Source organism: Periplaneta americana, chromosome 4 (assembly GCF_040183065.1).
Source record: "Periplaneta americana isolate PAMFEO1 chromosome 4, P.americana_PAMFEO1_priV1, whole genome shotgun sequence".
In the NCBI taxonomy this organism is placed as follows: domain Eukaryota; kingdom Metazoa; phylum Arthropoda; class Insecta; order Blattodea; family Blattidae; genus Periplaneta; species Periplaneta americana.
The window spans coordinates 84,371,818-84,398,858 of record NC_091120.1 but is presented as its reverse complement, the minus strand read 5'-3'; the positions used below and the strand labels follow the sequence as shown (position 1 = coordinate 84,398,858).

The 27,041-nt window shown below is 34.9% G+C and overlaps 1 protein-coding gene across 17 annotated transcripts in view; it reads left to right on the top strand.

Moving 5' to 3' along the window:
* Window positions 1-8,527: 8,527 nt before the first annotated feature.
* Window positions 8,528-27,041, top strand: part of hts (adducin 1-like protein hts) — a 458,542-nt gene continuing 440,028 nt past the window's right edge. For 11 of the 17 annotated variants that reach the window (XM_069823646.1, XM_069823652.1, XM_069823651.1 and 8 more), the window contains exon 1: window positions 8,528-8,684. The gene's annotated coding sequence lies outside the window, so the exon portion shown is untranslated. Of the gene's footprint in view, window positions 8,685-9,284; window positions 9,699-27,041 lie in introns of those variants that run through there. The other 6 variants (XM_069823645.1, XM_069823642.1, XM_069823654.1 and 3 more) reach the window with 4 other exon arrangements.

Sequence of the window (27,041 nt, the reverse complement as noted above, 5' to 3'; positions counted from 1 at the left end):
CCAAATAGTATGTACGTACATTTATATAATTAAAGGTAACGGTATCCCCGTAACATGCCATGAAGACACTTGGGGGACATGGAGGTAGAGCCCCATGCTTTCCATGACTTCGGCACTAGAATGAGGTGTGTGGTCGGCACCACACTCTGACCGCCTTTTACTCCCGGGAAAGACCCGGTACTCAATTTTATAGGAGGCTGAGTGAACCTTGGGGCCGTTCTGAAAGCTTGGCAACGAGAAAAAATCCTGTCACTACCTGGGATCGAACCCCGGACCTTCCAGTCCGTAGCCAGCTGCTCTACCAACTGAGCTACCCGGCCGCCTTTATATAATTATATTTTAGCCTAATTTTTCAACTTTTGGTTGATATTTTTCTGGAACGGCTGAGTAACATATATCAGTAAACTTAAGATTTCATAGAACAATAAATACTATAATAATGGCAGCCAGCAAACTGCTTTGGTTTCCCATTTTTTTTTTCCATATGTTTAACGGTTTCTTAATTGAAAAATCATTCTCCGATTGAGGTTCTGGCTGATATGTACATCTATTATCAGGCAGTACATCTGACTTGACTAGTGTAATATGTAGCTAGTCAGCGATGTATGCATGGAAGGGGGAAAGGAACTGGTCACCCTACTCCATTATCTCCTGGCCTAGTTGCCTTATAAGTGGTGCCTTCTTGGTATCACTTGTGAGGTTCACACCTGTCTTCGGACAATTGACTGTGAATGTTACTTATGTCCCGCCCACTATAGGAGAGACAAGCCAATTTTACACTAATCCTGAACATATTTAGTATAACTTGTTGCTTATGAGCCATCCCAAACCCCGACCTCAACCCATTACAGCGCAGTCCTTATATACCCGTCAGTCAAGGCCTTCTGACAAATAAAAGCAATTGATAATAGATATCTCAGTAATGACAACCTCATAAAATATCCTATCAATTGAATAATCGATCTTCTTACGTACAACATAATTATAGTATTACCCATTTCAGCGAGTACTGACGACCACTGCAAAATACGACAGTTTGGTCCAGGGAGCATTCTCTTTTGGCACAAGGATGATTTATGTAACATGTTTCTAAATTATCCGTCTTTTAAATACCGGTAAATGTTAATATAGGGATGTGGAGTGAGTACGAAATTATTATTATTATTTTTGGGGCGTCATTTTTACGTAAATAACGACAAATAAAAACTAACATGCCACATATTTTAAGAAATACAGGAAACAAGCATGAATATTATTCACCATTCTTAACGATCTTGCGATAGGAAAAAAAAACGTATGGAATAGAAATTACATACAATTAATGTGCGTGTAATAAACAATAAGCAAACCATCTTCGATTAATCATTTCAAAACAACGTGAATATAGCGTGGATTGTGTAGAAAAATAATTTCTTATATGTTGCTCCCAATGTGCATCATTGTTTACTTATGAAAACAAATGAAAATTAACATGGCATATAAACACTATTTGAAGAAAGATAGGAGATATCAAGTAATATTCAGCGTTCTTAATGATCTTTGGATGGAAAATAACAATGAAATATATCTAAAATAGAAATTACATACAGGTGAGCATATAAAAAAACAGTAAGTAGAATCATATCTGATTAATAAGCTCAAATTACTCCAGGTTTAGTGTAAGAGTGGTCTATATCTAACGATGTCACCCAGCAAATTACTTAATTCATAAAAACAAAAAAAATCGTGTTAGGAGATTAAATTTGTGTATTTTCTCTGAAACTTTCCAAATATCTGTAGGCAGTCTTTTACATTAGATTGCCGAAAATTGGTTTATAGCGCAGCATTGGCAGTGATAAAAGTGTGAAATATTCGATCAGTGGGCAGTGGATACTCTACATTGACCCAATTGACTAAACAACAATATTGAGAAATTAAATATTTCATATAATTTTAATGTAGCAAAGAAAAATAATATCTTTGCGTTATGTGGTCAACTTCACCCCTGTTTATAGTAAATTTTAATAGGTATTATAAAATAATATTGAATCTTCGATATCGCTAAGCACCACACACATGACATCTGACTTATGTTGAGTTATTTCATAAAGAAATGAAACAAAGACGTTTATAACTTTACAAATATGTCTGGAAAAGTAAATAAGCGAGTTTTCATAAGGTATCAGTGACAGATTAGGTTTGCTCAGGCTTTTGGTATGCCTTGCATACACGCTTTTGGCGGATATTTACACAAATAGATTTACCTTGAACTGTATAAAGGAGTGCTTCTCCGTGTAATGCAACATAATAGTGGTATCATTGGTCGGGTATATGTATAAGAAACGAAGATATCTGGGGAGGGTTGGGTGGATTTAAGCTTTCGCAAGGTTTATATCTTGTATTTCAGAGTGGCGTGCTACAAGTTTGAGTTTATTTTCAATTAAGTTAGTGTTCTCCCATGTGTTGTGCGTAAAGAGATCGAAGATTCCCCGAAATAACTTAGTAGCAAACAAATTATTTTTCCTCACTGCTTCTGCGTAATTTAATTATAATAAAATACAAATTGAACTTATAAACATTGTGCACTACAATACTTTAGTCACCCTTAATTATTAGGCATGCCTGTTTTAGTTTTCCTATTTAGAAACTTATAAAGATACGAGATCCTTTTGTTTAGTTCATTCCATTTCTTGGGTCTGGCAATTGGTATTATTCCTTTGCTGAATATTTTTCTTTTGCGAATTTGTATTTGCAGTTCATTTCCTTGGACACCACGTAACCAAGATTGTACATTATACATTATTCTCGTAGGATGAAGTTCTTCGCTCCCCAGAATATCAATATAATCATTTTGACCGAACAGAGCACGTTTCTCGCACCAAGCATTTTTGGGCCTATACGTCGGTATTGGTAAGGGTTTTCCTTCAACATGAGGTAATGTTCCACCTTGAAGGATTCTTTCACGATAACCATAGCGTCGCAGAAGAGGGCCCTTTGCTATCTTGTCAGCATGATAACGGTAACGCACATGTGTCAGCTGAGGATTCTTAATTTGCTGACGAATTATTGAGAATACACCAACACACCAACTCATACTGAAGGTTACACGACGTAACGATATTGAATTGCTGCGTCCCGTCGCTGTAACAGTTCCAACACCACCTAAAAATATCAAAATTACAGATTGTACGTTAGAGCAATGTTATGTTTTCGTATCATTTATCTTAATGTTTTTTTTTTTCTCTCAAAGTGTCACAAAATTGTTTTTAATGATTATTCTTTATGAATTGATTAGTAGGCCGATCTACCGAACCCTTATTTAGGGCGGCTGTTTATACAAATTATCTAGCTAGGTCTATACGTTCTATCTATCTACATTTTCATAAATCAGCAAGTGAATAGATGTAACAGACACTACTAATCGTAACTGATTACTTATTGAAGCTTTTACATGCCTCTTAAATTGTCATGACTATGATCACGTACAAATGATATACAATCACCAAAACTATGTTTGCAGTGTTGTCAACACAATTTAAAAAAACGCGCTATGAAACAGTGCAGAAATCGCTAAATTTGTATATGTCAACGTAAAATGTGATTATTTTGCTGCTAAAAAATCCGGTAAAATCCTGTATTAGCAATACAAATTTCTTCAATTTCACCAGCTAAATTAACACTGAAAAACGCCAGATCTAGCGGGAAAACCGCTGAATTGGCGCTACTGTATTCTAGCCCTCTTGCGTCAAACCCTAGAGTCAAACACCTACAAGTCAGGATTGCCAATGGGACTGAAAATATGCTACAGTATATTGCAAAACTCGATAAATTGTTATTATTCTAGATCATATTATACTATGATCTAGGATATTATCACAGTCTATTATATACAGTCATGAAGGTTGAGTTGTGAGGGTGCTAGGAACAATAGACTGTGCTGGTACTATTTCGCATTATCTGTAATGAGGCGATATTAGCGATTCTAGTGGTTAGCAACTATCTATGGATGCATATTTACTACATATTGAGCTTCGTGTCTGTATCGTTACACAAGCTGGCGCATAGAGCTTGAAAAACGAGTCTGAAGTGGTTCCCTCGTAATGCCAATTCCGCCGCTCGGAGCGCTGTTCTGCCCTATATATTCATAGCAGAACACTTAAAAGCCACTGACATTTGGGACATTTAAAGGACTCACCATTGCTTATTAAATGCTTCGTACAATATTTTATGGACAATAGACGTAATTTGCAAACTTCTACTCCTCAATTATATTACAATAAAAGGCTGTCATTCTTGATATTAAAACATATTACATATAAACTGAAGGACTGTCTGCTCTGTACTTCAGTTCATACACCAAACATTTCCGGAAATAAATTAACTTGACATCTTACATATACGCACTATAGCCTATCCTTTTCACCTAATATTATTAATATTGTTATTAAATAAGATATTGCAACTAATTAAGGTACTGCATTATCTTTAATTTCCTTGAATTCATAATTAAGCATTTGCAAGAAGGCGTAACTTTTCCCTCTCTTTTAAAAAAAATACGAACGTCACAATAATTGAGAAGTATAATTATTACGCGATTTTTTCTTGCAGTGGTGAAAACATTTCTATAGGCCTACTGATTAATCTATTGAGCATAGTAATAGTAAACGCTGTAGTATTCTTTTCTGAAGCCAAGATTTTCGCAAGAACTGAAGTGCGACACATGTAAAGATGAGGAAATGTCCCTTTCTTTTGGGAAAACTTGTGAAGCCACTATTGGACAATATTGCCAAAGATATTTCCAGTAAATACGAAGTGATTAGGAAACTTAATCAGAAGCCCCTAAATAGAAAAGTGCTGAAAGTGCAATAAACTGGGCCATTTCTTAATTACATATAGAACACTGGAACTGACTATCTACAAGGACCCTCGTGTTATAAATATTATGATTATTTCAGATTGTGATACAGTTATAAGCGTACATTCCTAAAACTTAAAAGTAACAATGAGGATGCCCTATGTTATAGGAAAGTTTTAAACGTGTACATTTAACTTTTTTATGAATGATTTCCTGATCAAGATTTTCATTAACTATGTGCCAAACTTTTGAAGTGAAGAGTGCAGTAAGAAACTGTTGGACATCTCATCAGTATTTTAATCATGTGCTGGTTACAGTACATTAGATGTCTTCTTGAATAGAGGTATGTATATGAAGTTTGTATCGTCAGTATTCAAGTAGCGTACTTATGTATGTAATTTTTATTATCTGTACAGAAAAAATTTAGCTTATGTGATAGTATGAAGTAATCTCTCACGAAATAACAAGGAAGAGAAAGGTGCTTAAATTTAAATATTGAAAACAGGATGATAAGAAGAAAATAATTTTTACTTCCTTTCAATTATTAATGAAACCTGGCCACTCACCATTCGCAGTTAATTTCTATGGTTACAGGTCTATTCTTCATAATCTGTAGCTTTCAATTAATTTCTAAAATAAATATTACGCCTACTTAGCTCTTGTAAAACGAAATATTCACTTTCACTTTCAACGGAACACACACTTATATTCAGTTCTTGTATCTTGCAGTAAATTATCCATTTGTGATCATCTTTCCAATATAATCTCCCATTGAAACGACCACTTAAAATCATGAGCTAGAATTTATTATTTTAAAAGCATTTCCACGTACATACTGTTATAATTGTTATGAACCACAATACAAAAGACAACACTGTGAAATTGGATTAATTTACCAAGATCAACATCAATACCGTAGTATAAAATCACATATAGGCCTAGGCTATATTATTTCATTACTTTATGGTATTAATTAGAAGAATTAATTTTGAAGAATTTACAAATATGCTGAAATAATTTATGACACCTCTTATAGAAATGTAAAAATATGTATGTACATTTTGAAACAATGGGTATATCACCACTTGAAAATGTTGAGCACTTTAACAGTAACTTGCAAATTGTTCCATCACGTTGTCTATAATGTTCATTTAATGTAGCACTTTTAGAATGAACGTGGTTCACATACATAAGAAGAAATGACGATGGAATGAGTCGAAGACATATAGTTTTCTTTAATTTTTAGCAAATGATGAAGTTGAATATATACTGTTACTTCATATCCTAACATAAGTAGAGTTGCCACCATAGATGTAACACCTCCGTAACACCTGAAATGAATATAAAATAAATTAATGTATTGGTAATGATACAAGAATAAAAAGAAATTAGGCTAGACATAACCTCACAAAATTACAAACACAAGCTAAAAAAAAAAAAAAACTTTACGTATCCGTACATAATAAAACTAGATATTCTAGATATAATTTGATTCACACGATAACCACCTCAGCCTATTTCGCAGCAGCCATTATTAGTTACCAGTTTGAGGTGCATTACCTAATCTCATACTAACCTTGTTAAGTTCTCTAACCTAATTCACTGATAATTACGTAACAATACACAGGTCTAAAATACAGACAAATACACATTAATTACCTAATAAGTACAGCATGAAGATAATTCATTACTTTTGTCGGTATTTTCTAGAGGAGAAACGGAAAACAGTAACAACATTATCTTCAATGTTTACATCACGTCGTTCACATTTTCATTAGGCCTATATCAGTAATGCTTGGTAAGTGAAACAATGCATGAAATTATTTTACATTTCGGGTCACATCATTCGAGAGTCGGAAAATGCAATTCGCCACTTTTAACATAGCATTGCTTGTTATATGAGAGAACTTTGACATTTATCTTAACCTATAAAGATACGACCTGTTGGTACAGAGTTCTTCACATAGCAAAACACAGACAATTTTCGAATATAACTTAGCTGAACAAACTTCAAATAACACTGTAATATGCTTGGCATATTGGTAATATTCGTACTCAATGAGTAATTCACAATTAATCGAACTATTTTCACGATGCACAATGCTTTGTAATGGTACTATTCATCATTTCATAGGGCAGGGAGGCCAACCTAGCGGCAGAAATTGTCATGACTCACAGAGACCTACTCTCGATCGTGCTATGCGCCAGCTTGTGTAATCTCGTAAGCAACGGTCTATACTAGACTGTGATATTATCCAATTAAACCTGGTTGGCGAGGTAGTATAACGCTGGCCTTCTATGCCCAAGGTTGCGGGTTCGATCCCGGGCCAGGTCGATGGAATTTAAGTGTGCTTAAATGCGACAGGCTTATGTCAGTAGATTTACTGGCATTTAAAAGAACTCCTGCGGGACAAAATTCCGGCACATTCGGCGAGGCTGATATAACCTCTGCAGTTGCGAGCGTCGTTAAATAAAACATAACATCCAATTAAACAATGTAAGAAGAGACTTTTTCCGCTGTGTAGGTTTAAAAACATCACTATATCCCTATCTTAGCAGTACAAATTTGACCAATTTTATTCGCTAAACATGGAAATAAGCTAGATTTAGCAAGAAATTATATGTATTGACAACACTGTTCAAGGCTCGAACAAATCCAACGGAACCGGTAAACAACGACGAGTTATTGGTAAACAATTATTGCATTGACGCAACCTAGAAACGTTGATTAAAATTGCAAATTGGGCCTAATTTAATATAAATAGCAAATTTTTGTGAACCTAGCAACATAATTATTTGTCCATGATTATGACTACTAAAACAAAAGTGACCGCTCCATTAGGAAGATGTTTTCTATTGTTTAATATTTCTTATTATATTTAATTTTGGTTAGGAACTTGGTGGATACCCTGACTGTCAGGTTATGAAGGAAATGACTGAGGCTTTCTTTTGTAAATGAAATAATAGATTACACAACACTCGACAGATGGCAGCATGCGTCCTCTTTGACTACAGTGACATACAGTCACTGTATCTTTGACATATGCAGAAAGTACTTTTTCGGGGGTGGGGGGGGGGCACTCTATTGGGACTTCATCGGAACTGTACAGATCTGCAAACTGAATCGATAGATGTAACATAGGTCAAGGTGATCCTGTTGCGAGCCGCACATCTAAGTCACGATACAAGAGCTCAACCGTTCAGACTTCGAAATCATTCTTATAATAGGTACGAGAAGAGATGTGACGCACAATAAGCCCACTAAAGTGCTGCTTCGCAAAAATAAAAAGAAAGGGAATCGAACTGCATTTTAATAAAGTTGGCAAGTTGAGCAATACCGTCTTGAAGTCAACGATAAAACACTCCTGATATTTTCACATAACACTGGTATATTGAATATGAAGGAAAGTAGTAATAGTATTAAGTTTGAAATTTTTGTATTTTCGACGATTATGTATAAATTTACGAAATGGTATAAAATAAATTGTAAAAACTTGTCATTTTTGCAGTCAATTTCTCGAAAGCGGTCTCAACGTAGTTCTATACATGACGAGAACAGCTGTAACCAAATGTAACCACATTTTGCTTTCATTAGTGTTGAAATGTAGAAAGAATGATAGCTTAAACATATATTTTCACGTATTTAAATACTAAATTAAATACTTTTCTGCATAAAATAAAGAAAGCGGTGTTTTATAATATATATCGATAACTTGGTAGTAGGGAGTAGGAATGATTCACGGAACAGCCGAAGATTGAGGTTCTAATCTGAGTCCGTTCGTGTTTCTTGCAGGGAAAGTGGAAAGCCGTATATGTGTGTGTGCGTGTGTATCGGTGTTATATAGCATTGGTAAGTAGATGATAGAAAATTTGCTATGTACAAATGTTTATATGACATTAATTTGTCCGTCATAAAAATTACGGCATAGATGTAAATGACGGTCTTCATCGTTACAGATTTTGTGAAAAATTGACTTACTGAAATAGGGGTGTGTCACCCACAGAGATCCTAATCTTGGCCTCTGTTATTTATATGTTGATTATTGGAAAGTCCATGCCATTCGTCGGTAAGAAATAAATTACGATGTCTGTTCTTATTTTATTATGAAAGAGTTGTATTGCTGTGTTTATTCCTGATAATGAAGCACATTTTAGGCGCCATTTGCATGCATGCCGTACGGAGGGAGATTCGGATTCAATATAATATATTTACCAATTTTTTTTTTGTATGGTTATTTTGTGAAAAATATACCGGATTTTATTCATAGTATGTACGTATACATGTAACAAAATTGTTGTTAATTCTTGTGAACGTACTTAATCGTAAAGAATATTATTGTTAGCGGTTATTGTCAAAGAACATGCTGTTGTATTCCTCCTCTGCGGCTCTTCCACTTTGTGGTCACCATCCCAGCAACTTAGGAATCTAGCAGAAGCGGCATTACGGAGGAGGATCTCTGGTTGCCGGGCCAGTGCGGTGCGACACTTAGTCGTTGAGAGTGTTCGTGTGGGGGTGTGTGTTAATGTGCAATGGTGTGACACATGACCTGGATTAGTGTGTCATTTCAGTGAACAGTGTTAGTGCTGTAGCGTATGTAGGCCTATACGCCCTAAACATTAGTTTTACATTTTTTACTGATGTCCAAAAATGCTTCGTATTATTTGATTCTATAGTTGGACTTGCTTATATGAAACATTCATTGACTCTAGTTAAAATTCCAATTACATACAGTGCTGAAAGGTCCACCGGACATCGCACCGGTAAGACAGATTACAAATTTAACTGTGTTAATCAATTTTAACGTTTATTTGTGTGTATAGTCATTTTATTCCTCAGCGCAAAGGTCCACCTAACATCACACCGGTAAGACAGATAATAAATTTAACTGTTTAATAATATATTTTCAATGTTTCTTCGTGTTTATGTCATTTTATTCCTCCAGAGCATCGCAAGTAATTAGCGTATCGTTTTATTAAATATTTACAGATATTTTACCCCATCTCTGAGACGACAATGTGCAGAGTATTTCAGTTTTTGCTGTTAACAAATAAGTTACAGTCTTCGGAAGAATTAATAAACTTCTGTTGGGAATTCAATAATTAGTGCTTATTCATACTCTGGCAATATAACTTGTGCAATTCGGAAAGCTACTAAGAATTAGGTCCTTGTTTTGTTTGTATCAGAAAACGAGTGTAGGGTATTTAATAGAACCCAGAATTTCAATTAAGTGTACAAACCGTTGCTTACGAGATTACACAAGCTGGCGCATAGAGCTTGAAAAACGAGTCTGAAGTGGTTCCCTCGTAATGCCAATTCCGCCGCTCGGAGCGCTGTTCTGCCCTATATATTCATAGCAGAACACTTAAAAGACATTGACATTTGGGACATTTAAAGGACTCATCATTGCTTATTAAATGCTTCGTACAATATTTTATGGACAATAGACGTAATTTGCAAACTTCTACTCCTCAATTATATTACAATAAAAGGCTGTCATTCTTGATATTAAAACATATTACATATAAACTGAGGGACTGTCTGCTTTGTACTTCAGTTCATACACCAAACATTTCCGGAAATAAATTAACTTGACATCTTACATATACGCACTATAGCCTACCCTTTTCACCTAATATTATTAATATTGTTATTAAATAAGACATTGCAACTAATTAAGGTACTGCATTATCTTTAATTTCCTTGAATTCATAATTAAGCATTTGCAAGAAGGCGTAACTTTTCCCTCTCTTTTAAAAAAATACGAACGTCACAATAATTGAGAAGTATAATTATTACGCGATTTTTTCTTGCAGTGGTGAAAACATTTCTATAGGCCTACTGATTAATCTATTGAGCATAGTAATAGTAAACGCTGTAGTATTTTTTTTTATGAAGCCAAGATTTTCGCAAGAACTGAAGTGCGACACATGTAAAGATGAGGAAATGTCCCTCTTTCTTTTGGGAAAACTTGTGAAGCCACTACTGGACAATATTGCCAAAGATATTTCCAGTAAATACGAAGTGATTAGGAAACTTAATCAGAAGCCCCTAAATAGAAAAGTGCTGAAAGTGCAATAAACTGGGCCATTTCTTAATTACATATAGAACACTGGAACTGACTATCTACAAGGACCCTCGTGTTATAAATATTATGATTATTTCAGACTGTGATACAGTTATAAGCGTACATTCCTAAAATTTAAAAGTAACAATGAGGATGCCCTATGTTATAGGAAAGTTTTAAACGTGTACATTTAACTTTTTTATGAATGATTTCCTGATCAAGATTTTCATTAATTATGTGCCAAACTTTTGAAGTGAAGAGTGCAGTAAGAAACTGTTGGACATCTGATCAGTATTTTAATGATGTGCTGGTTACAGTACATTAGATGTCTTCTTGAATATACCTGATGAGGTATGTATATGAAGTTTGTATCGTCAGTATTCAAGTAGCCTACTTATGTATGTAATTTTTATTATGTGTACAGAAAAAATTTAGCTTACGTGATAGTATGAAGTAATCTCTCACGAAATAGCAAGGAAGAGAAAGGTGCTTAAATTTAAATATTGAAAACAGGATGATAAGAAGAAAATAATTTTTACTTCCTTTCAATTATTAATGAAACCTGGCCACTCACCATTCGCAGTTGATTTCTATGGTTACAGGTCTATTCTTCATATTCTGTGGCTTTCAAATAATTTCTAAAATAAATATTACGCCTACTTAGCTCTTGTAAAACGAAATTTTCACTTTCACTTTCAACGGAACACTCACTTATATTCAGTTCTTGTATCTTGCAGTAAATTATCCATTTGTGATCATCTTTCCAATATAACCTCCCATTGAAACGACCACTTAAAATCATGAGCTAGAATTTATTATTTTAAAAACATTTCCACGTACATACTGTTATAATTGTTATGAACCACAATACAAAAGACAACACTGTGAAATTGGATTAATTTACCAAGATCAACATCAATACCGGTAGTATAAAATCACATATAGGCCTAGGCTATATTATTTCATTACTTTATGGTCTTAATTAGAAGAATTAATTTTGAAGAATTTACAAATATGCTGAAATAATGTATGACACCTCTTATAGAAATGTAAAAATATGTATGTACCTTTTGAAACAATGGGTATAGTACCACTTGAAAATGTTGAGCACTTTAACAGTAACTTGTAAATTGTTCCATCACGTTGTCTATACTGTTCATTTAATGTAGCACTTTTAGAATGAACGTGGTTCACATACATAAGAAGAAATGACGATGGAATGAGTCGAAGACATACAGTTTTCTTTAATTTTTAGCAAATGATGAAGTTGAATATATACTGTTACTTCATATCCTAACATAAGTAGAGTTGCCACCATAGATGTAACACCTCCGTAACACCTGAAATGAATATAAAATAAATTAATGTATTGGTAATGGTACAAAAATAAAAAGAAATTAGGCTAGACATAACCTCACAAAATTACAAACACATGCTAAAAAAAAAAAAACTTTACGTATCCGTATATTATAAAACTAGATATTCTAGATATAATTTGATTCACACGATAACCACCTCAGCCTATTTCGCAGCAGCCATTAGTTACCAGTTTGAGGTGCATTACCTAATCTCATACTAACCTTGTTAAGTTCTCTTACCTAATTCACTGATAATTACGTAACAATACACAGGTCTAAAATACAGACAAATACACATTAATTACCTAATAAGTACAGCATGAAAATAATTCATTATTTTTGTCGCTATTTTCTAAAAGAGAAAGGGAAAACAGTAACAACATTATCTTCAATGTTTACATCACGTCGTTCACATTTTCATTAGGCCTATATCAGTAATGCTTGGTAAGTGAAACAATGAATGAAATTATTTTACATTTCGGGTCACATCATTCGAGAGTCGGAAAATGCAATTCGCCACTTTTAACATAGCATTGCTTGTTATATGAGAGAACTTTGACATTTACCTTAACCTATAAATATACGACCTGTTGGTACAGAGTTCTTCACATAGTAAAACACAGACAATTTTCGAATATAACTTAGCTGAACAAACTTCAAATAACACTGTAATATGCTTGGCATATTTGTAATATTCGTACTCAATGAGTAATGCACAATTAATCGAACTATTTTCACGATGCACAATGCTTTGTAATGGTACTATTCATCATTTCATAGGGCAGAGAGGCGAACCTAGCGGCAGAAATTGTCATGACTCACAGAGACCTACTCTCGATCGTGCTATGCGCCAGCTTGTGTAATCACGTAAGCAACGGTACAAACTTAGATTTATTATTATTTTTTTTTTTTTAGGTTCTAGCCACCAAAGTTTTCGATTACGTACACTGATTTGAATTTTGTGAAACACTTGGATTTTATTATCGGGATACCAGTAAAAAAAGATTGTGTAAAATTCTTTTAAGAAACAATGTTTTTCTCGCAATATGTTTATATTCGGGTTTTTAATCGAAAGAGACTTGCTGATTTTGTGTAGGAGAATTTTTACGAAGTAAGAATCCATTAAAGCAATTTTATTTTTAAGATAAATATGACGAAAGATACCTAGAGAAGAATAAAGAAGTGTATGTAGTATTTGTGGACATAGGAAAGTTTTTGACAGAGTGGATTGGAATAAACTGATGGGGATCCTAAAGAAAATTGGCGTGGATTGAAAACGGTGCGGATTTAGGCCTAGGAAACCTAGGCAACTGCCTAGGGCGGCAGTTTCCAGAGGGCGTAATTTTCCCGTATCATGTTATTATACTATGAAACTGCATTTTTGAAAATCAAATTGGATGTGTGTTTATTATTTATCGCTATGACCAGTAACCACAACTCTCCTTTACATTTCCAATAGGCTATATATCGTCAACAATACTATTTAATCACTTCCCAGCATGTGCACTATAACATAATTCGATATGAAAGGTTTATTCCGCAAAGAGTTGGAGTTTATTTTTCAATTTAGCCTACTTAGTATACTTCCTATCGAAGGAAGAAATAAATATTCGTAGGCCTAATAGTTAAACCATCAACAAAATCATGCGTAAAAATAAACCACAGCATGCCTTTCACAAACCAGTTTTGTTTCAACAATGAATAAGTTTGAATATGTTTCTCTGCATCGAGTCTGATGTTCCTCGTCAGATCGACTTTGATGACATCATCAATACCTTCTTTTTTAGGTTATTTTACGACGCTTTATCAACAGCTTAGGTTATTTAACGTCTGAATGAGATGAAAGTGATAATGCCGGTGAAATGAGTCCAGGGTCCAGCGACGAAAGTTACCCAGCATTTGCTCATATTGGGTTGAGGGAAAACCCCGGAATCAATGCCTCCTCTGTGAAGAAAGTGCGAATGAAATGTTTATAATTCACATGTATTTTGATTCCAGTAGGCCTAATATGTTTTCTGAATTGTAACATTTCATTTAAAATTAATTTAAACTAAAAATGACCTATATAATAGCTGCTTATAAATAGGACCTAAAATTGTTTGAGGGAGTTGGGGGGAACGACGACAAATTTTAGTACTTCCTAGGGGCGGCACTATAGCTACCTAAATCCGGCCCTGATTGGAAAGAGAGAAGACTGTTTAGTAATCTTTATATGAAACGAGTCAGAGTCAGGATAGGAGAAGAAATGTCGGAAATAAGTGAAATTGGGAGAGGAGTACGTTAAGGATGTCCTTTATCAGTTCATCTTCTCTGTTCAACATCTAACTTATTTGGAGGATTTAGTAAAGAATTGTTTTCAGAACATGGGAGGAGTGATAGTAGGAGGAAGAAGAATAAAGTGCATAAAATTTGCTGCTGATATGCTAAAGGATATGTTACTGGAACTAAATGACAACTGTGAGCAGTATGGGATGAAGATAAATGCAAATAAGACGAAGAGCATGGTCATAAGAAGAAAAATACAGAAGATAAATTTGCGAATTCTAAATGAGGCAGTAGAGCAAGTGGACAGCTTCAAATACTTGGGGTGTACTATAAGCAATAATATGAGGTGCTGCTAGGAAGTCAAAAGGAGGATAGCAATGGCCAAGGAAGCTTTTAATAGAAAAAGGAGCATCTTCTGTGGACCTCTGGAAAAAGAACTAAGGAAGAGACTAGTGAAGTGCTTTGTGTGGAATGTGGCATTGAGTGGGGCAGAAACTTAGACATTATGACGAAGTGAAGAGAAGCGAATAGAAGCATTTGAAATGTGGATATGGAGAAGAATGGAACTTGTGAAGTGGACAGACAGAAGAAGAAATGAAGCTGTGTTGGAAAGAGTGGGTGAAGAAAGAATGATGCTGAAACTGATTAGGAAGAGGAAAAGGAATTGTTTGGGTCACTGGCTGAGAAGAAAGTGACATTAAGATATATGGATCATATGAGGAAACAAAGAGGAAGGCATAAAATAGGAAAGATTGAAGAAAGCTGAGTTTGTAATGAAAGACCTGCTCTTGGGCAGAACAATAAATGAATGAATGACCGACCGTTTCTAAACATTGGTGTATGGCCTTCTTTCTCATCTACGTTGACTGAGACCCATTCAAATCAACTGGAGTCAAGTCTTCGGTGGATTCTGAGACATTCATGGTGGACAGAAAATTGTTTGGGATAAGTTCTTCTTGTTAGTACTTCGGTTTCCCTTTCATTCTCATTTCGCCGTAGTAACTCCATTACAGAATGTAATGTAGGCTTATTTCCATTTCGTTACAGTATTTGTAATTGAAAAGGAATCACATAAAATTTATTATTTATTTCATTGGCACTTCGTTTTTGTGTCCTCAAGATTTGTTTATATACGTAGGTTAAATGTTAACAGGACATTTAATTAAATTTGAAGTTCCACTTTTGAAATGGCGTGCTGAGAACAACAGAACAGACAGCATCCTACGTAATCGCAAACATATTGAGAGATGATGTCATCGTTGCTAGTGACACCAATAAATGGTCACGTGAATAAATCTTTAATTCCTTAGATCTCAATACTTCGCATCGACTCTCATAAAATATTTTGAAGTATTTTAATGTGCGAATCGCTGTCGCTTATTCTTTCCATTGTATTTTATATTATATTGTATTTGATTAACAATATAGGTCTATAACCGGTATTTATTTATTTTGTGTGCGTGCGTGCGTGCGCGCGCGGGCGCGCGCGTGTTTTTTTTTTTTACGAAAGGCTCGTGTTAATGCTGGTTCACAATAGCTCACATTTAAATAAATACATTTATTTTAACAATATTTCCGTTCTTGTTCTCGTTGTCGTTTCCGTTCCCGTTTATTGTGAACCAGCCTTTACCCGAAATTTCAAGTTTTGTCACAAATAGCCTATAAGATAAATGACCATGTTCATGAACGGACCTGTTTGCCTGCTCTTCCGGGGCTTCATTCAGGCGTGGATTTTATTTCAGCTTTGACCGATTATCTAGGTTTTTTCTAGGTAGGCTTAAGGCGAAAGACAAGTAAAACAAGGCGAATCGTCGGCATATTCTCTCCAACTACCATTCCTTTGTCAAAATTCCATTGACGCTCAATATCCTATTACATGTAGTTGATACTGCAATAAGGGAATAAAAATACATTATCGTTAAATAACAGTAAAAATACGTATAAAATCAACATCCATACCCACAGTAGTATTAATTTAGCTTTCTAATTTCTTATATTTAGGTTTTATTCTTATACTTCTCATCTTTCTCTTCGTCTCTTTCCTTTATAAAATATATAGTCCCTCTCTGTTTCCTCTTTAGTTCATATCAGTGATGCCAACTGTCAGCCACTCATTATGATGGTACTAACATTTTTAAATTATGGTATTTTATGGTACGACAAAAATTAAATAAAATAAAAACAGACATTTACTGTGTGCGGCAATTTGTTTCCCCTACGTGAGAACAAACATGTTATGATGTCTTTAATGTAATTATCAACAACAGAAATTAATTTATTGGTCTGACCCAATATTTTGGGTTTGCCCTGCGACACAGAATAGCTCACAATAAAATTTAAAATGAAAAATTATATAAACAGGTTTCAGACAAAAGTGATTAAGACGTAAGAAAAAAAATAGAACCAGTAGTAGTAGAGTAGTTATTAGTAGCCTATAACATATTTTCTCAATAAAATTATTATTTTTTTTTAGTTGATCGTAGTCCTATTCCTGTATACGAAAAAGCCAACACATTTGAGCTAGCCTATAGCTACGGTACATGGCCTACAGATTTGCAAATGAGAAATTTGTTAACGATGTTGATGAGATGGCTGCGTATTTATTCGACTTAATGTGGTTGCATGTAACAAAAATATATGCTGTCATCACATCATTGCAAAGTTTACAAAGGGCCTTACTCATAGAGTTGCCAACTCTCCCGCATTTCCCTTCTCTTCGAGCCTTTTTCTCCCTTATTTTTGCATTACGTAAAAATTTATTTGAAGAGTGGATAGATTTATTGACATTAGTTCACAAAAGTACAAACTTAATAATTAAAAAAAAAATGATCAATATACAAAAGTAGTTATACATAATAAATATACAGTTTCCTAAACAAATTAATTTATCGCAAATCTCAGTAATTAATTGTTCAAACTTGCACTTACGTCTAGTTTTAGAGCATGTTTAAACCAATCGTGATAACTATTAAAACTTTAAAACTTACCTATTTATCTGCTCCTTTTCACAATTTTCTACTATGAACATTTTTAACTTAATTTTTCATCTTTTCCCCCTTTTTTTTTACTTTAAACATCTAAATTTATTTTATAACTTTCATATTTATGTGTAATTATAGGTTCACTTATGCCTATTAACTAATTCTTCCATGTCATCACACTGCATCCAGGTTAGCAGTTGTTGACATATAGCCAGCACACTGCAATAGCTGAATCGGTATTTCTCAGTGAGTACAGTAGGTCAGTCTAAATTCCTGCTTCATGCTTGTCAGCAAGTTATTTGCTTATTTATACATCTTGCATCATACATGTAAACATACTTGACATATTAATTACGTAAATAAATATCAATTACCGTTAAACATTCATTTCCATGCTCACATTTTCGTTTAATACTATTCTACTTTTTATTGAATTTATTTTATGTGTAACCTTATTGAAATTTAAAATCTTCAAATATACAAATTAATTTGATTTGGTCTTTATAAACAAAGAATTTTACTACTGAATTCATCTTTCTTGTTCAGATTAAATTTTTTTTTGGATTTTCTGATTATAGGAAAGTTAAGTTTTTGTTGTTGCCTACCTCTTAGTAAATAGTTTTGTTCAGTACTTCCATCATTATCTGTATTTGATTGTTCATAATTGTTTCTGCTAGTGTTTCTATATGGCGTTTTATCTCTAATTAAGTGATCGTCCTCAACTTCATCTTCCTCGGTAGAATCCGCCAACCTCATCAGTGTTGATGGTGTGTCACTTCCTCTAGCGCGCCTAAAAATTTATTTGAAACATTAAATTCTTTTTATTCTATTTTTTTTTTTTTTTAATTTTTACGGTTAAGAGGAATGAAGTTACAGGAGAATGGAGAAAGTTACACAACGCAGAACTGCACACATTGTATTCTTCACCTGACGTAATTAGGAACATTAAATCCAGACGTTTGAAATGGGCAGGGTGTGTAGCACATATGGACGAATCCAGAAACGTTAGTAGTGTTAGTTGGGAAGCCGGAAGGAAAAAGACCTTTGGGGAGGCCGAGACGTAGATGAGAAGATAATATTAAAATGGATTTGAGGGAGTGGGTATGATGATAGAGACTGGATTAATCTTGCACAGGATAGGGACCGATGGCGGGCTTATGTGAGGGCGGCAATGAACCTGCGGGTTCCTTAAAAACCATAAGTAAGTATTTAATTTTTACATGGTTGAAGGTGATTTATATGATGGATTCTGTTGTTTCGGAGATGCCCTGAAATGTGCAGTCTCTGTAGAAGGTAATATTTGCCAGAAATACGTTTCAGGGCTCACTAGATTAAAAGCAAACAATGTTAGAGTTACAAATTAAAAAAAAATGGTAAGATGTGTTGCAATCATACCAGGCAGCAAAGCTCATGCAAAGAGTGTTTTCTCTTATGAACAGTAAGTGAACAGATGTTCGAAATAGGAACACAACACATCTAATCAAATCAGAACTGCAAATCACAGTCAACTTCAACTATTCATGTAGAGAATTTTTACAGTTTGTTTGGAACTAGTACATTTGTTTGGTACTAGTACACGAGTCAGCTGTGACAGCCGGGATTAACCAGTGCTTCAATTCACAGTTTTTAGTTCAGTGACTTGTGCGTGGTTTGTACATTTGTACGTTAGTACGTGACCTTGATCTTCCAGTTTGAAATGCGCTGAGTATAGTTAACGTGTTACACTAATCACTTAATCAGACTTCAGATGTATGCAAACAATAATTCTTCCTCTGACACATACCGTCAACTGAGATGTACTTCTTGATAATAGATTTACAGACCCAGAAACAAAATATAGGCCACCTGAATTTTCCAAGTTCCAGTTATAACATACTGCGCATGCTCAGTAAGCAGTGAGTGTGTTATAACTGGAACTTGGAAAATTCAGGTACCGGTAGTCCATATTTTGTTTCTGGATCTATACATATCAGCCAGAATCTCAATCAGAGGTAATTGTGTCAGTGTTACAACACTTTTCCTAAGTTTCATGTTTAAATTAAATCATTTTATAATGGTTAATTAATTTAAATTCTTAAAATATAAAGGCACTTATCCCTTTCACACGCAGTGAAGGCGCATAGCAATGATGGTAGAGCTATATGCTTCCATGACCTCGGCATTAGAATGATGTGGTGTGGTCGGCATAATCCTCCGACCACTTTTACCACGGAGAAGGCTCAGTACTCAATTTGACAGGACGCTGAGCGGACCACGCGGGATAAAAATTCTACCACCACGTGGGATTGTACCTTGGACATTTTGTTTTGTAGCCAGTTGCTTTACCAGTTGTAAATTATTGGAATACCATAACGTATACAGCAGATTCTTCAGATTCGTGTAGACTGAACACGACCAGGATTTAGTAAATATACTAAAAGTATTAGACTCTTCGGGTCATTTCTGGACACGGAAAGAAAGAAAAATAAAGAGTTATGAACAGAAATCAATGCACGAGTTCAATATTACAAATTACTCAAAAGTTACGTAGTATTCTGATAATCTGCTTTTATTGGAGGAAAATTTTAAGTTACGCTGTTCTCTTTATTATTTAATGTTTCAACATTCAGCTACTTGGAACTACATATATGTATGGTTGGCGTAGTTTAATACGTATTGTCTGCGTTTAATTTAAAAATGAAATTTGGAGAGCTGTTGCTTTAATAGTGCCTTTTAAGCTACTGGCGTAGCTCAGGAGGTAGCGCGTTTTCTTGCTGACCCAGAGCTGCGCTTGGACGTGGGTTAATTATCTGGTTGTAATTTTTTTCCCAGTTGTAGAGAAAATGTGAGGTAATCACATGACGAGTCCTCTGCCTAATGTCGCCAAATACCATTTTGTTATCACCACTTCACCGACGCTAAATAATCCAGTAGTTAGTACTGATTGTGAGTCGTTAAATAGCAGACTAAAAATCATCGAGTTTTAATGGGATTTAGAAATTGATAGTTATATAAATTATTCAAAAACCCATTCAGTTTCAATCAAGGATTTATCTTTCAGTGTCGAACGGAATTTAACCCTAATTTCTTTTTTCTTTTTTTAGCTTTTTTTGTTCACTCAATCTAGTCGATTAAGGTGGGTTTGCCGTGATGTGAGATTATTACGACTAAGGGATTCAGACCCACGACCGTGACTTTAATCCCAACCAAATATTAAACCTCTGCATAAATCGCTAATAATAATAATAATAATATTATTATTATTATTATTATTATTATTATTATTATTATTATTATTATTATTATTACTCGACCGAGGCGAATGGAGCTGCGGGCGTATGTGAACTGTCGCGGTGACATACTACGAACCCAGCAGTACAAGCGGCGCTCCGAGCTGTAGGACTCCACTTGCCTCAGTCGAGTAGTAGTAGTAATAGTAGTAATAATAATAATAATAATAATAATAATAATAATAATAATAATATTATTATTATTATTATTATTATTACTCGACCGAGGCGAATGGAGCCGCGGGCGTATGTGAACTGTCGCGGTGACATACTACGAACCCAGCAGTACAAGCGGCGCTCCGAGCTGTAGGACTCCACTTGCCTCAGTCGAGTAGTAGTAATAATAATAATAATATTATTATTACTCGACCGAGGCGAATGGAGCCGCGGGCGTATGTGAACTGTCGCGCTGACATACTACGAACCCAGCAGTACAAGCGGCGCTCCGAGCTGTAGGACTCCACTTGCCTCAGTCGAGTAGTAATAATAATAATAATAATAATAATAATATTATTATTATTATTATTATTATTATTATTATTATTATTATTACTCGACCGAGGGGAATGGAGCCGCGGGCGTATGTGAACTGTCGCGGTGACATACTACGAACCCAGCAGTACAAGCGGCGCTCCGAGCTGTAGGACTCCACTTGCCTCAGTCGAGTAGTAGTAGTAATAATAATAATAATAATAATAATATTATTATTATTATTATTATTACTCGACCGAGGCGAATGGAGCCGCGGGCGTATGTGAACTGTCGCGGTGACATACTACGAACCCAGCAGTACAAGCGGCGCTCCGAGCTGTAGGACTCCACTTGCCTCAGTCGAGTAGTAGTAATAATAATAATAATAATAATAATATTTTTATTATTATTATTATTATTATTATTATTATTATTATTATTATTATTGTTACTCGACCGAGGCGAATGGAGCCGCGGGCGTATGTGAACTGTCGCGGTGACATACTACGAACCCAGCAGTACAAGCGGCGCTCCGAGCTGTAGTACTCCACTTGCCTCAGTCGAGTAGTAATAATAATAATAATATTATTATTATTATTATTATTATTATTATTATTATTATTATTATTATTGACCGAGGCGAATGGAGCCGCGGGCGTATGTGAACTGTCGCTGTGACATACTACGAACCCAGCAGTACAAGCGGCGCTCCGAGCTGTAGGACTCCACTTGCCTCAGTCGAGTAATAATAATAATAATAATAATTTTGCCAGCGTTTTCCACCCTACTGTACAGCCGTACGCACTGGATATAGCATTGTCGAATGCGCCACTCCATTGGAAAGTAGGTCTATTGCGGGGAGACGATAGGATTATATATGAGAAGTGATAATAAAGGAATTACGAGGATTGGGAAGAAGTCGGATCGTGCCTTTGAAATTGGTACTATCCCAGCATTCGTCTGGAGGGACTTGGAAAATCACTAAAATCTAAGTCAAGAAAGCTGACCTCTGGGATCGAGCCCTGAACTTCCCGAATGAAACTGAATGGTAATCATTACACCAGCATGCTCGGTGGCGGTAGATTTTATTTATTATTATTATTTTTTTGGAAATAGATCGTAGAGCAGTCTTGCGATGGTGACTAATAATTGCGAGCGAGAGCTATTTTATGCCCGCTGCGCGCGCGGAGCTCTTTTACCTGTAAGCATTGCTAAAGGATGCACAGATCTTAGAACACAGCGCATCATGACGGAACGGAAGCGCTTAAAGCTTTCAAGGAAGAGTGGAAGATACAATATTTATGCTTCGAACATGGTGATGAAGTCCAGTGTTTGTTGTGTAAAAAAATATCATTTGCAAAAAAAAAAAAAAAAAAAAAAAAAAAAAAAACATAAAACGGCATTATGAGACGCAACATGAAAAAAATATAGGCATTATTCAGGAGAAGAGAGAAATAAATTGATTTCGGAATTGACATCGAAGGTAAATTTGGGTCAGTAGATAGTATCTAGATTCCTTTTATTTCTTTATTTTAAATGTATTGTTAATGTTTTATTTGTTGCTTGTTTCTGGATATTTACTTTTATTAGACAACGTGTTTCTTTAATTTAGAAATATTTTATCTTTGATTGCACTTTAACTTATACTATTACTAAGCTCAAAATACTAATTCACTTTTATTCCAATAACTGTTTTCAGGATATTTAGCAAATATGAACTAAACATTTTGAAAACTTCGATGCAAGGAGCTTTTTAGTAACGTCGATATAAAATATATTTAAAGTTTCAAAACTATTAGACGTAATTGCACCAAATTTTGTACAGATATTATTATAGATCTGTTTATATAGTTTAAATTTCACAAATTTTGGCCGAAATTGTGGAAGTTTTCAAAGTTATACATATCCCCTTAAATGATTGACCCCAAAAATTACGATGGCTCTCAATATCTTAATTTAATTACCGTAATTTGTTTTTTCGTGTTACGTGCATCTCACAAATCTCACTAAGAAAACTCATTAGATAATCACGACTGGAGAGTAAGGACTACATTTTCACAATCACACAATCAATATACTCTATTTCAATCAATATTGACATTATTTTTTTCAACAAATACTCAAAAGTACTTAGAGATCACATACGTCTAGCAGGTAGACCCTATTAGTTTCTCCTAACCAATGAAGTGAAGTATTTACATAATAAATAATTGCTTTTAACAATAAAATGGTTTACATACAATTAACTTTTCCTATTTCTCTTTTTGTTCCTAAAAAACCCTTCCCTTTGCGATTTGTTTATATATGTACATGTATATTAAATAACTTAGTAATTAGCCCTATTACATAGCCAGAAATTTAGTAACGCAAGTTATTGTAATAATTGCTGCCTTTATTCGCTGCATGTGCATGTACTGTACATACCTGTTGTCTACGTTACGACGCTACGTAGTGGATGCGCTATGCCCTCGTGATCAAGGTCGAGCTCTTCTACCATGATTGGGAGCTAATATCGTCTCATCCCTGTCGTAGAGGGAACAGTTGGCTGAGCGTTAAGTTTGAATATAATGTAGTGGTTCCATTTTAGTCGTCAACAGTAAGTCTGAACTGAATGAGCGTCTATTAGCGGGCCAGTTGAATCCAATTGACAGCAGTCTTGACTCTTAAAGAGTGTGAACATTATTTGTATGACAAAAGAGAGGGAGATGGGGGGGAATAAGAAGGGCGGGATGTGAAGAGCGTTAATGTCCGAGAAACGAGAAGTTGTGAGCTTTTAATGGCAGGACTACATTCTTTGGCAGCACTATGGATATTTGTAGCTATGGGTTACAACTCATTGTGTTAAGTAGGAGATGGATGTGATTGTACTGTACATAGTCAAAACTTTGACGGAATAGTTAATATGGTATTAGACGATAGAAAAATATTTCCACTGAAACATAGTATTAAATAAAAGTGTTAACAAATATTTTGTAAAGTAAATTTTAGGTAGGCTAGGCTAGTCGGTCGTAGTCATCGAATGTTGTTTTCGGTTACAAAGTACAGCGGAAACGATTTCGATCCGCGACAGAGAAGTGAAAAGTAACATTTTTTCATAGGAACTGCTCGTGTTTCTTGTTCTTCGTTTTGTATAAGAAATTTGTATTGGTGAAAGTTTATCTTAAAAATTTTTACAAAAACTTGGACAAAACTGATCAAAAGGAGTGATATATTTTAGTATGAATATCGATGTCTAATAAAGTTATTTGCCTTATCACAATTGAAGCAGTTTGATTGAGTTTTCGTGCAAGAAATAACTCACTGCCTGTTGACACTGTAGATACATAATGATAATAATTATTACTACTACTACTGCTGCCACTACAGTAATTATTAGTCCTACTTGATAGACTTCAGAAAAATAATGAAAATAAACTAGAAGGGAAGCAGTAGAAACAAAGATTCTAACATCGTCTTTGGAGAAATATGACATCTGATGATTCTAGATTTGAGATCATTGAAACCCGAAATTGTTTCCAGTATAGTAGCGTCGTAGGATTGAAATCCAAGGAAAAATCGGCTATATTTAGTGACAGATTAAAGCGGAGAAGGAATTTTAAATACGCCAATGGTCAAAATTTTTGGGAACAACATTTTTCTTTCCTATATAATTCAGAATAATTTTATCGCTTCTTTCAAAGCGATACGAAGCGTCCTTTCCAGCAACGTGTGCTTACTTTACGGCAGGGATGAGACGATATTAGCTCGACTAACACAGCGAGCTCGACCTTGATCACGAGCGCATAGCGCATCCACTACATATAGTTGTAACGTAGACATCAGGGATGGTCATGCACATGCAGCGAATAAAGGCAGCAATTATTACAATAACTTGCGTTACTAAATTTCAGGCTATGTAATAGGGCTAATTATTCAGTTATTTAATATACATGTACATACAGTATATAAACAAATCACAAAGGGAAGGGTTTTTAGGAACAAAAAGAGAAATAGGAAAAGTTAATTGTATGTAAACCATTTTATTGTTAAAAGCACTTATTTATTATGTAAATACTTCACTTCAAGGTAGTTATTTCAATATTTCAATATAATAGCTATTTCAATATAGTAGTTATTTCAATTTACTAGTACATTGCTATGGTTGAGTTTCGACTGACTCCGAACACTAGTAGGCCCTTTTCACACTGGGACACCGGTGACGGTCACCGGTGATTGCAATGAACACTCGTGGGTCACTGGTGTCGAACACAGCTAGTATTATCAACTGATTAGTTAGTAGCTTCTGATAAAACAATTTGTGATTAATTAGTAAAATGGATTAGAGTTAGGATGTTTTGTCGTTACTGCTATAGAACAGGAAGAGGATGAAGAAAAAACGTTCATTACACAGACATTCACTGCTAGAAATCACAGGAATGGACACAATACTAAGGAAAGCTATCTCATCAGATGAAAACCTTTCTCTTACTTTAAGCTACTGTTGTTTTATTTTCTTTTATTTTGAGCATATTTTACAGATTTTAACTGGTAGTAGTATATTATATATTTTAAAATATTATAAAAATGTCACTGATAAGTTCATCGTTGCTCTTCATGAGCTGTTGGAAAGTATAACAAAGATTACTAGAAATGTTATGTGATCATTTGTGGTTGCTACATGTCAATACTTACTTACTTAGATACTTACAAATGGCATTTAAGGAACCCGGAGGTTCATTGCCATTCACATAAGCTCGCCATTGGTCCCTATCCTGTGCAAGATTAATCCAGTCCCTATCATCATATCCCACCTCCCTCAAATCCATTTTAATATTATCCTCCCATCTACGTCTCGGCCTCCTCAAAGATCTTTTTCCCTCTGGCCTCCCAACTAACACACTATATGGATTTTTGGATTCGCCCATAAGTGCCACATGCTCTGCCCATCTCAAACATATGGATTTAATGTTCCTAATTATGTCAGGTGAAGAATACAAAGCGTGCAGTTCTGCGTTGTGTAACTTTCTCCATTCTCCTGTAACTTCATCCCTCTTAGCCCCAAATATTATCCTAAGAACCTTATTCTCAAACACCCTTAATCTCTGTTCCTCTCTCAAAGTCAGAGTCTAAGTTTCACAACCATACAGAACAACCGGTAGTATAACTGTTTTATAAATTCTAACTTCCAGACTTTTGAACAGCAGACTAGATGACAAAGCTTCTCAACCGGATAACAGGTGTTTCCCATATTTATTCTGCGTTTAATTTCCTCCCGAGTGTCATTTATATTTGTTACTGTTGCTCCAAGATATCTGAATTTCTCCACCTCTTCGAAGGATAAATCTCCAATTTTTATATTTCCATTTCGTACAATATTCTGGTCATGAGATATAATCATATACTTTGTCTTTTCGGGATTTACTTCCAAACTTATCGCTTTACTTGCTTTAAGTAAAATTTCTGTGTTTTCCCTAATCGTTTGTGGATTTTTCTCCTAACATATTTACGTCATCCGCATAGACAAAAAGCAGATGTAACCCGTTCAATTACAAACCCTCTGTGTTATCCTGAACTTTCCTAATGGCGTATTCTAGAGCCCCGTTCAATTACAAACTCTCTGTGTTATCCTGAACTTTCCTAATGGCGTATTCTAGAGCAAAGTTAAAAAGTAAAGGTGATAGTGCATCTCCTTGCTTTAGCCCGCAGTGAATTGGAAATGCATCAGATAGAAACTGGCCTATACGGGCTCTGCTGTGAGTTTCACCGTTACGCATTTTAATTAATCGAACTAGTTTCTTGGGAATACCAAATTCAATAAG